The 12,410-nt window shown below is 38.5% G+C and overlaps 1 protein-coding gene and 1 pseudogene across 2 annotated transcripts in view; both read right to left on the bottom strand.

Annotated features, from left to right (window-relative positions):
• Positions 1 to 7,466, bottom strand: part of LOC309615628 (uncharacterized protein) — a 56,873-nt gene extending 49,407 nt beyond the window's left edge. Inside the window, exons 1-2 of the mRNA XM_082365641.1 lie at positions 5,657 to 7,466; positions 4,677 to 5,594 (exon numbers count right to left, since the gene is read on the bottom strand). The gene's annotated coding sequence lies outside the window, so the exon portion shown is untranslated. The remainder of the gene's footprint in view (positions 1 to 4,676; positions 5,595 to 5,656) is intronic.
• Positions 7,467 to 7,470: 4 nt separating this feature from the next.
• On the bottom strand, positions 7,471 to 12,400 carry LOC309615651 (transcription initiation factor TFIID subunit 9 pseudogene; annotated as a pseudogene). The gene has a single exon. The product of its transcript is annotated as a transcription initiation factor TFIID subunit 9 pseudogene (transcript).
• Between the last annotated feature and the right edge of the window lie 10 nt (positions 12,401 to 12,410).

The raw sequence follows: 12,410 nt of genomic DNA, 5'->3' as shown, positions 1-12,410 counted from the left end.
CTTGCTCCACAAAAAGAAATTAGAAGTGTTTCTTCATCTCCTATGCTCTAGAATTGTTTAAGTAACATTCAGGTTTTTTCTTTCTTTAATCCCCGTTAAAGCCATTTAGTGTAAATCCCTCTTAAAGCCATTTGGGCCTGATGCAATTTTTGTTGGGTTTCTGTTTTGCAAATTTGTATTTCTACAGAATTCTGTCTGTTTAGATTTTATATCTCTATGAGGGTCAATTTTGATAAATTATAATTTTCTAGAAAATTATCTATTTCATCAAGATTTTCATATTTATTTGCATAAAATTATACAAATTCATAGGCTCTGTTTTGATGGCCATGTCTGGCTTGCATTTAGTTTGTATGTTTTGCATTTAGTTTGTATGTTTATACTTTATTTAAAAAATTAAGTTATTTAATAGTTTGTGCACATTGTTAGTGTTTTCAAATAAGCCTTTTGATTTCTGTATTGCTTTTACTCTATCTCTATTTTTTTAATTCATTAATTTTTCACTCTTATCAATTCCTTCCTTATGCTTTCCTTTGGTTTTCTTTGATCTTTTTCTATCTTTGTGACATCAATGTTTCATTTATTTTTCTTTCATATTCATTGATATCAGTATTTAGTGTATGAATTTTCCTCTGATAACTTTTGTTGCTGTAGATCATTTATTCAGATGTAATATTTTTACTATTAGCAGTAGTATTTTCAAGAGTTCTGAATTTTTTATTTTTCCTTCATTGCAGGAATCATTTAAAAGTATGTGCATTAAAATTTTTTCCAAGTGGCAGAAACTTTATTATTATTTCTAATTTCTTACATTGTAATCAGAGAGTTCTATTATTTGCATTTAAAATTTTTTTACATTAATTTGTTTTATTATTTTTTAATTGAAGTATAGTTGATTTACAATATTATATTAGTTTCAGGTATATGGCATAGTGATTCAGTATTTTTATAGATTATACTCCATTAAAAGTTATTTCAAGGTAATGGCTATAATTTCCTGTACTGTATAATATATACTTGTTGCTTATCTGTTTTATACATAGTAGTTTGTATCTCTTAATCTCATACCCCTATCTTGCCCCTCCTCCTTCCCCTCCCCACAGTGGTAACAACTGGTAGTTTGTTTTCTATATCCATGAGTCTGTTTCTGTTGCTATATACATTCATTTGTTTTATTGTTTTTTAGATTCCACATATCATACAGTATTTATCTTTCTCTGTCTGACGTATTCCATGAAGCATAATATTCTCTAGATCCATCCATGTTGCTGCAAATGGCAGAATTTCATTCTTTTTTATGGCTGAGTAATAGTCCATTGTACATATATACCACATCTTCTTTATCCATTTGTCTATTAATGGGTACTGGGTTGCTTCCTTATCTTGGCTATTGTAAATAGTGCTGCTATGAACATTGGGGTGCATGTATATTTTCGAATTAGTGTTTTTGTTTTTTCCAGATATATACCCAAGAGTGGAATTGCTGAATCATACGGTAGCTCTATTTTTAGTTTTTTGAGGAACCACCATACTGTTTTCCATAGTGGCTGCATCAATTTACATTCCCACTAACAGTACACAGGTGTTCTTTTTTCTCCACATCCTCTCTGATATTTATTATTTGTAGACTGTTTGATGACAGGTATGAGGTGATATCTCACAGTTGTTTTGATTTTCATTTCTCTAATAATGATTGATGTTTATTGCCAGTTTTCTTTGTGTCCTAAGATATCCATTTTTAGGAACATTCCATGTGCACTTCAAAAGGAAGTGTATTCTCTAATATTGATATTCAGAGTTTGACATATATTTGTAAGAGTTACCATACCGATTATGTTCTTTAGGTCAGTGCTACTCAAAGTAGCCAGTCTACTATATCACTAAGCACAAAATAGTTCAGCTGATTTTTTTTTTTTGTAGCAAGACTTTCCAGATGAAGAAAGTGGTTCATCGATTTATATTCTGGAGTAAGCTTCTTATCTCACTGCATCTGGTAACCACAGTTCATGAACTTGCACCAGTCTGTAACCACATTTTCAGTAGCACTGGATTAGGTTTCCTAAATCCTTATTCATATTTCATCCACTTGCTTTGTCTTGGAATGAAAGTAATGTATCAAACTTTTCTCTTGTTAATGTGTTTCTATTTTGTCTGCATCTGCTGTAGTTTTTACTTTGTGGAAGCTGACTGCTGTGTTATTGAGTATATAGCTCCATTGTTAAAACCATTGACATTTTAAAAAGTCCTCCTTTTTCTTTTTAAAGCTTTTTGTTCAGAATTCTACCTTGACAGATACCAACAGCATGACCCTTGCTGTTTTTGTGTTTTACATCTTGCTTGGTATGTATTTATCCATTCTTTTATTTTTCTTTAGACTTTTTAAAAAATAAATTTATTTATTTGATTTATTTATTTTTGGCTGTGTTGGGTCTTTGATGCTGCACACGGGCTTTCCTAGTTGCAATGAGCGGGGGCTACTCCTCATTGCTGTGCATGGGCTACTCATTGCGGTGGCTTCTCTTGGTTAAGAGCACAGGCTCTAGGCGCGTGGGCCTCAGTAGCTGTGGCACGTGGGCTTCAGTAGTTGTGGCTCATGGGCTCTAGAGTGCAGGCTCAGTGGTTGTGGCGCACGGGCTTAATTGCTCTGCAGCATGTGGGATCCTCCCAGACCAGGGCTCGAAACCGTGTCCCGTGCATAGGCAGGCGGATTCTTAACCACTGCGCCACCAGGGAAGCCCCCATTCTTTTATTTTTAAGCTTTCTAATCTCTTTCTTTTAGGTGTGTTTATAGGTAACATGGGGTTAGACTTTGATTTGTCTGACAATTTGAAAATCTTTTCATTTAATATGTGAGTAAGCCTCATTTATATTATTGATAAAAACAATTTTTTTCAATTATAAAATATTTCACCATATGGTCATCTCTCTCTCTCTCTCTCTTTCTCTGTCTCTCTGTCTCTCTTTCTCTGTCTCTCTATCTCTCTCTCTCTTTTAAAAAATATTTCTCTTGATTTGGAGAGGAGACAAGATGGCAGAGTAGAAGGACCCTGAGCTCACCTCCTCTCACAAGCACACCAAAATCACAACTAACTGCAGAACAACCATTGATAAAAAAGACTGGAACCTACCCAAAAAAAAGACATTATACATCCAAAGACATAAAGAAGAAGCCCAACAAGATGGTAGGAGGGATGTACTCACCATATAATCAAATCCCATACCTCCTGGGTGGGCAGCCCACAAACTGGAGAATAATTATATTGCAGAAGTTCTCCCACAGGAGTGAGAGTTCTGAGCCCCATATCAGGCTCCCCAGCCTGGGGGTCTGTCATTGGGAGGAGGAGTCCCCCAGAGAGTTTGGCTTTGAAGGCCAGTGGGGCTTGAGTACAGGAGCTCCACAGGACTGGGGGAAACAGAGACTCCACTTTTGGAGGTGCACACAAGATGTCACACACACCGTGACCCAGGGCAAAAGCAGTGCCTTCTGACCTGGGCCAGACCTACCTGCTGGTCTTGGGGTGTGTCCTGGGGAGGCAGAGGATGGCTATTGCTCTCTCTGGGGTCATAAAAGCTGGTGGCAGAAATATCAGGGAGTGTTCATCTACTTGAACTCTTGTTGGAGGCAGACATCTTGCTTGGGTCATTAGCACTAAGACCTGGCCCTACCCAACAGCCTGTAGGCTCCAGTTCCTCAGACCAAACAACCAACAGGGTGGGAACACAACCCCACCCATCAACAGACAGGCTGCCTAAAGACTTCCTGAGCCCACAGCCACCTCTAGACACATCCCTTGGCATGGCCTTGCCAACCAGAGGGCCAAGACCCAGCTCCACCCACCAGTGGGCAGACACTGGCCCCTCCCACAAGGAAGCCTGCACAAGTCTCTAGACCAGCCTCACCCACCAGGAGACAGACACCAGAAGCAAGAAAACTATGATCCTGCAGCCTGTGCAACTCAGTCTGCAAATGCAGGTCAGAACCTACCCTGGGGCCAGCTGGTCCCTGGCCCTTGGGTGACAAGCAGAGACACATAGGACATCCCCTACGGAGGGCCACTTCTCCAAGGTTGAGAAACATAACTAACCTTCCACATACATAAAAATACAAATAGAAATTTAGACAAAATGAGATGGCAGAGGAGTATGTTCCAGACAAAGGAACAAGATAAAACCCCAGAACAGCTAAGTGACATGGAGACAGGAAATCTACCTGAGAAAGAGTTCAGGGGTAGTGATTGTAAAAATAATCAAAGGACTTGGGAAAAGAATAGAGGCACAGAGTGAGAAGTTACAAGAAGTTTTTAACAAAGAGTTAGAAAATGTAAAGAACAACCAAACAGAGTTGAAGAATACAATAACTGAAATGAAAAATACACTAGAAGGAATCAATACAGAATAAATGAAGCAGATGAACAGATAAGTGAGCTGGAAGACAGAGTGGTGGAAATCACTTCCATGGAACAGAACAAAAAACAAACAAACAAAAAGAATGAAAAGAAATGAGGACAGGGCTTCCCTGGTGGTGCAGTGGTTAAGAATCTGCCTGCCAATGCAGGGGACATGAGTTCAAGCCCTGGTCTGGGAAGATCCCACATGCCACAGAGCAAATAAGTCCGTGTGCCACAACTACTGAGCCTGTGCTCTAGAGCCCATGAGCCACGACTACTGAAGCCCACACACCACAACTACTGAAGCCCACGCACCTAGAGCCCATGCTCTGCAACAAGAGAAGCCACCGCAATGAGAAGCCTGCGCACCGCAATGAAGAGTAGCCCCTGCTTGGCGCAACTAGAGAAAACCCACGTGCAGCAACGAAGACCCAACACAGCCAAAAATAAAATAAATAAATTTATAAAAAGAAAAGAAAAGAAAAGAAGTGAGGACAGGGACTTCCCCAGCAGTCCAGTGGTGAAGACTCCTCCTTCCAATGCAGGGGGTGAGGGTTCAATCCCTGGTCGGGGAACTAAGATCCCACATGCCATGTACTATGGCCAAAAATTTAAAAAGGAAAAAAAAAAAAAAAGAAATGAGGACAGTTTAATACTTCTGGGACAACATCAAACACACCAACATTTGCATTATATCAGTCCAAGAAGGAGAAGAGAGAGAGAAAGTGCCTGAGAAAATATTTGAAGAGATGATAGCTGAAAACTTCCTTAACATGGGAAAGGAAACAGTCACTCAAGTCCAGGAAGCGCAGAGAGTGCCATACAAGATTAATCCAAGGAGGAACACGCTGAGATACATAGTAATCAAATTGACCAAAATTAAAGATAAAGAGAAAATATTAAAAGCAACAAGGGAAAAGCAACAAATAACATACAAGGGACTCCCCATAAGGTTATCAGCTGATTTTTCAGCAGAAACTCTGCAGGCCAGAAGGGAGTGGCATGATATGTTTAAAGTGACAAAAGGCAAAAACCTACAACCAAGAATACTCTACCCATCAAGGCTTTCAGTTTTTAAATTTATTTATTTATTTATTTATTTATTTGGTTGCGCCAGGTCTTAGGTGCGGCTCACAGGCTCCTTAGTTGCAGCTCATGGGCTCCTTAGTTGTTGCTCGCTGGCTCCTTAGTTGTGGCATGTGGGCTCTTAGTTGTGACATGTGAACTCTTAGTTGTGGCATGCGAACTCTTAGTTGTGGCATGTGAACTCTTAGTTGTGGCATGTGAGATCTAGTTCCCTGACCAGGGATCAAACCCAGGCCCCCTGCTTCGGGAGCACAGAGTCTTAACCACTGTGCCACCAGAGAAGTCCCTCATTCAGATTTTGACAGGTCTCAGGACTGTTCGGACAATTTAAAAATCTTTCCTTCAAGCAGAGGACAGGAACAGTATGAGTAATATCTGTATAGTACTTGGCAATGGCTTTGATAGGGAAAGAAGAAAATAACCTCTTTTGATCAGTTTCTATCTTTGTGTAAGATTTCAATTTCCATTCTATTGTGTAATATAAAATCAAAGCATGTCCTCTTGTTTATAGAAGGGGGCATTCTCAGACTCTGGAATGGGGTCTGCTGTATGAAGTCATTACTCCCTTTTTCTAATTCTCTCTTTCATTTTTACACAAAACAATTTTGAGTGATAGCAATGGTCCCTGCCTTGTTCCTGACTTTAATGGCAGTGCATTTAATGTTTAGCCATTTAATATGATGTTTGCTCTTTGTTTCTCAGAAAAAGAAAATAAACAACTCTTTATCATAGTTAAGAAATATCCTTTGTCTCTTGTTTTACTTAGTGTTTTTTACCAGAAACTGTTCTTGAATATTCTTAGCTGCTGTATAATTGTACAGTTTTCAACTTGATTTTATCAATGTGATTAATTAGGTTGATGGATTTCCTAATTTTGAACTATCTGTAAGGGCCTGAGATAAATTCTATTTTTAGGTTTACTCTTAGGTGGTTAGTAGTTTTTCTTGCTATTGTGAATGAAATCTTATTTTCTATTACATTTTCTAATTGGTTATTGCTGGTATATAGGAAAGCTATTGATTTTTTTTAGGTTGCTCTTGTATGTGGTCACCTTGCTGAATTCTCTTATTAATTCTAATAGTTTATCAATTGATTTTCTTAGGTTTTCATATGTAAGCGATAGTGTCATTTGCAAATAATCACAGTTTGCCTCTTCTTTTCTAACGTTTATACCTCTTAGTGCTTTCCTTCTCATTTTGAATTAGAGAAAATAAGTGATATCATTTTAAATAGTAGTGGTGATAAAGGTCATTCTTGTCTTGTTTCTGACTTCGATTGGAAGGTGTCTATTGCTTCACCATTAAGTATGGCATTTGCCGTAGGTTTTTATCATTGTTTTATTGAAAACAAACAATGTGGGACTTCCCTGGTGGCGCAGTGGTTAAGAATCCACCTGCCAATGCAGGGAACATGGGTTCAATCCCTGGTCCAGGAAGATTCCCACATGCTGCGGAGCAACAAAGCCCGTGTGCCACCACAACTACTGAGCCTGCGCTCTAGAACCCGTGAGCCACAACTACTGAGCCAGTGCGCCTAGTGTTCCACAACAAGAGAAGCCACCACAATGAGAAGCCCGCACACCACAACGAAGAGTAGCCCTTGCTTGCCACAACTAGAGAAAGCCCACGCAACAACGAAGACCCCATGCAGCCATAAATAAATAAATAAATTTTAAAAAAACAAAAAAAACCAATGTATCAAATTAAGGCTGTTCTTTTCCTAGATGCTAGGACATTTTTTTTCTTTTATATCATTAATGGGTATTGAATTTATTAAGGCATTCATTTAAAATGTTTTTATTTATTAATATAATAGGTTAAATTGATATATAATCTAATGCTGAACCATTCTTCTTTCTGTCCTTCTTTCTTTCTTTCATGAGTGACAATTTATTTTTTACACTGAAAGGCTGCTGAAAAACAATTACTAGTCCTATTAAAGAAAATCCAACATCTTAATTGAAAAGTATGGTGACTGTATTTACTCATTAACTACTACTGAAGTTTTCTAAAACAACTTGAAAACATCATGTGCGTATTTAATTTCAGTACAATGGATTCAAGATCAAATATACCTGTTACACGTATTAAGGCTGGATTACAGATGTTCATCGTCATCACCATCATCATCGTCATCACCTTCACATTTTCTTTTAATGTGTTTGATGATTCATGGGCAGTATTTTGTGATGGCACCATGTTAGTGGTAATAAGAATGTTTTTGGACCCTATTAATGATGGATTAATCCGACATTCTGAACTGCTGCTGTTGCAGGAATTGATGCTTTTACAGCTGGGACTATGAAGTGAGCATCTGTACTATAAACCTTTGCTCTGTGAGGGACATTGGAGTCCCTACCTTAGTTGAAACGGACATGATTTTTGTGGTTGGTGTGCCTGGAGTGGGAATTCTTGGTCTGCTACTAACTGAACCAACACTTAACTGTGGAACTGTTACTCTTCCTGCAGAGCAGATGCCTTTTTTTGTAAAGATTTAAGTTTATAGTTTGGACTGTCAAGCAATATCTATCAAGTGGCAATCTAGGGGCTGAATATGGCTTGACCAATGGCAAAAGAGTTTGATTTCTTTGCCTTCAATGTCTAATAAAAAATCTCTTGGGGAGGAGAGGTAAAAGATTGGTTAGTGCAACACTGGATTGCCAATCGCACATTATCTGCATCAACAGTAGCTTTCTTAGCGTGGCTTGAATAAATTTTCACATTATCTAAAACTGTGGTCACAAATTGAAAGGCGAACTCCAACATCTGATTTATAACTCTTGCCTCATAGTCTGTAATCTCCATGTCCTTCAGGATTTGTGCCATCATCTGTGTATCTTTCAGCATGCTCTTGGGAGAAGGCATCTTGCCAGAATCCGTGATATCTAATGATCAGACTCCTTGAGCTAAATCACCCACATGAATGTATTTCAGTTTTGATGCAAGTCCTTTGCCTGGTTTTGATGCAAGTCCTTTGCCTAGTGTGGTTTTTCCAACCCCTGGTTTACCTTGCCTGCTCCACCCTCCAGCTCCACCTTGCCATACACCCTGACTGGTGAACAGCATGTTGGGCCTTTTCTTATTTTCTTAAATAGATTATATAAGGTGAAAATTATGTATCCTTCAAATGTGTTTCTCTCTTTATTAGGCTCTGATATTGTGCTACTTTCATGAGCTGAGAAAAATTTCAACTTCTTATATGCGCTGAAGTCAACTTATTTAAATGAAGAATAATCTGTCCCTTGAAGTTCGACTAGAACCACCTATTTATAACTCTCAGCCTGTTACTTTTTAACATTGTAGCTCAATGACAATATTTTTATTTTTTCTATGGTTATTGTTCCATTTGGTTTCCTAATTCTTTTTGGAACAATTTTGGCTACTTTTTTCTTTTTTTTACTGGAAAACATAACTCAGAACTATGAGCTTTAACTGATAAAGAAATCGGTATCAGAACAGGCATGAATTTGGTATTTATTTTTGAGCAGTGAAAATCCAGCTAATATCAAAGGTAGCCTTTGGCCTGCTGCCCATAGATTATCATCTGCAATCAATTATCACCTGAATGAAAGATGCGTTGAAGGCAAAACGTTGGGGAACCAAGTGGTCTCTGCCACAGAACAGTATGGAGGGCAGATGGGATCTGTGAACTACTGTAAAGAGGGGTTTCTTTCTGGACAGAATGAAGAAAAAGAATGTGAAGCTTAATACCCTAAAAGTTTGGCTCAAGACAAGTCCCAAAACCATTGGCTTTCTATGTCTATGATAAAAATAATTTATCTTTTGCAGTCGCGGGGCTGATAGTAACTGAAGATCAAATCCAAAGTGTTATACTGAGAATTACTGTAGTACGATATCAGTAAAATTCACAGCCTTGGGACTTCCCTGGTGGTCCAGTGGTTAAGATTCCGTGCTCCCAATGCAGGGGGCCTGGGTTCGATCCCTGGCCAGGGAACTAGATCCTGCATGCCACAACTAAAGATTCTGCATGCTGCAACGAAGAATCCGCAAGTGGGAATGAAGATCCCGCGTGCCATAGCTAAGACCCGGCAGCCAAATAAATACATAAATATTAAAACAAAACAAAAAACTCATAGCCTTGCCAGGTCTCGTATTTGAAAGTCAGAACGTTGACCAGAAAAGAAAGCAGTCAGATGACTCAGAGCATCCAAAATCCTACCCCCTTGAGCCTCCCTGGCCAGCAGAAGTGGCTCCTCGAGGCTAATGGGTGACTTCTGACAATCCTTGTCAGCAGGAGGAAATAGTGACATAGTTCTGTGACAGCCTTCTGTTGATCCCTTCTGGTAAATCAAGGTAAATAAGGTAAACTCTATGAAAATACATGTGAGTGATGCTTCTGGAGAGCCAGTGTTCTAGGGAGCATCACATTGTCCCTTCCTAAGTACAAGTTGCTTTGCCTTACAACCTCCTACCATATGAAAGAGACAGAATACCATATTTTACTGATTCACATTTAAGAAAATAATTTATTAAGGTAAAATTCACATAACATAAAATTAATCATTTTAAAATGAACAGTTCAGTGGCATTTAGTACATTCATGATTCCAACATTCTAACATCTCTGAAATGGAATTCATCTTACAATCAATGGTATACTATGGTTTAATTGATAGTGTTTTATAAAATTTTTCATAGTGGAATATAAATAAAGGTGCACCTTTCAGTTGATGGTGTCTTAGAGTAGCTGAATTTGGGCACTTGGTGGTTTTCTTGGATTTTTGAGGGAGCATACATCATATTTGGGTGTCTTGCAACCCACTCATTTACTGAGTGACCTGAAAGACTGTCAGCTTTGAGAGGAATCCAGAGCAAAGGAAATTGTCCAGGTGGTCTAGGCTGCAATGTAAGTAGATAGGCCGCTTGGTCTCCATGACCCACCAGATCCCAATCATGTTTTGGTCATCTTGCTGAGGGAGTCTATAGCAAGCCCAGAAGCAGCAGTGCAGAAGTGAAGAAAGCCATGCCCTGTCTGATAAGTAACTGATCTCCTCTGAGAAACAGCTTTATCTTACTACTGGTTCCTGACAGAAACTGAATGCTTGTCCATGGGACAACCAGGACAAGTGGTCTTGCAAACTGAACTGCCCAATATAACCTGCGAACTATTTGATCCACTCTAAAGTCTGTAGTGTCCAAAAGCATTCATCATCAGGTAGAAAGGATACAAATGAGACCAGGCTTAAGCATGTTTTCCTTTACCACCCATTGCTGAATGAATACTTATGGTCTCAACAGGCAGAGACTGTTTGAATGGATAAAGAAAAGCAAAACCCAAATATCTGCTGTATATAAGAGATGTACTCTAAAAGATGAAAGAAAATGGAAGGAAAAAGATATACCATGCAAACAGTAAGCTTGTGAAGGCTGGAGTGGCTATAATATCAGATAAAGTATACTTCAAGACCAAGACTATTACTAGAGATAAAGATAGATATTTCATAATGATAAAATGATCAATTCACCAGGAAGAAATAATAATTAAAAATGTGTAATAAAAGAGCTAATGACCTAATAACAGAGCTTCAAAATATGTGGAGCAAAAATTGACAGAATTAAAAGAAGAAATACACAATTCCACAATCATAGCTGGAGATGAAAAAAAAATCTTCAGCAATAGACTAAGAGACATAAAAAATCAATAAAGACATAGATTATGTGAACAATAACATCAGTCATCTTGCCCTAACTGAAATTTATAAAACTCTGTACCACGACTGCAGGATAAACATTCTTTTCAAATACACACGATATGTTCACCAATGGACCACATGCTGGGCCATAAAACAAACCTCAATTAATTTGAAAGGATTGACTAGAAAAATGGTACAGATGAACCAGTTTGCAAGGCAGAAATAGAGACACAGATGTAGAGAACAAACGTATGGACACCAAGGGGGGAAAGCGGGGGTGGGGAGTGGTGGTGGGATGAATTGGGAGATTGGGATTGACATATATACACTAATATGTATAAAATAGACAACTAATAAGAACCTGCTGTATAAAAAAATAAAATAAAATTCAAAAAAAAAAGAATTTGAAAGGATTGAAATCATATAGAATATGTTCTATGACCACAATAAAATTAAATTGGATATCAATAATCATAAGATACCTAGAAAACTCCCAGATATTTGGAAATTAAGCAACATAGTTCTAAACAATCCATGGATCAAAGAAGCAATCGCAAGGGAAGTTAGAATGATAATGAAAATGTAAAATGATTAGTAGGATGCAGCTAAAGCAGTCATTAGGGTGAAAATTATAGCTCTAAGTATTTGTAATTGAAAATAAGAACGGTCTAAATACCCCTTATATTTTATCGTGGCATGCTGACTTGCATCCCCAACTTTATGGTCCAGCGGATTAGATAATTCTCAGTTCGCGCTGGGCGGTTTCACCGCGTCTCATGGACAAGTGTTCAGTTTCTACCAGGGTCGCTGTAAGCCAAAGACTGCTTTTCAAGTAGTGGACAGTGGTTTGCGGGTGGGATCAGAGCCTTACTTCAGAATCCTAGGTGCCCATGCTGTAATTCTCCAGTTGGGGTTGCCAGAAGGTATATGTAAGTTTTTTGTCACAAAATACTTCCAAAACCATTGGGTCTGTTGGATAATCAGACCCAACTGGTGACACAGCTTGCACTGCAACCTGGACCTACCTTCTGGAGAACCCCCTTTGGAGCCAGGTTCCTCTCTAAACTTATAGGTTACTGGTAAGTGAGTCAGAGCAGCATGCCCAAAAATAGTACACATCGCCTCCAAACCCAAAGAGGGCCACCAAGCTTTTAACTCTTTCTTTGAGGTGAGTGGTATAAGCTGTGGCATCTTGTTTCTTACTTTAATTTTTATTTATTTATTTAGTTTAGAAAAGCAAAAGAACTGACTTGCAAAGAAGTTTGTAAGATACTCCAAGACTTT

This window comes from Balaenoptera borealis (genome assembly GCF_965194805.1).
Source record: "Balaenoptera borealis genome assembly, chromosome: 1".
NCBI lineage: Eukaryota > Metazoa > Chordata > Mammalia > Artiodactyla > Balaenopteridae > Balaenoptera > Balaenoptera borealis.
Note: the sequence above shows the minus strand (reverse complement) of the source record. Positions and strands in the feature narration are given on the sequence as shown.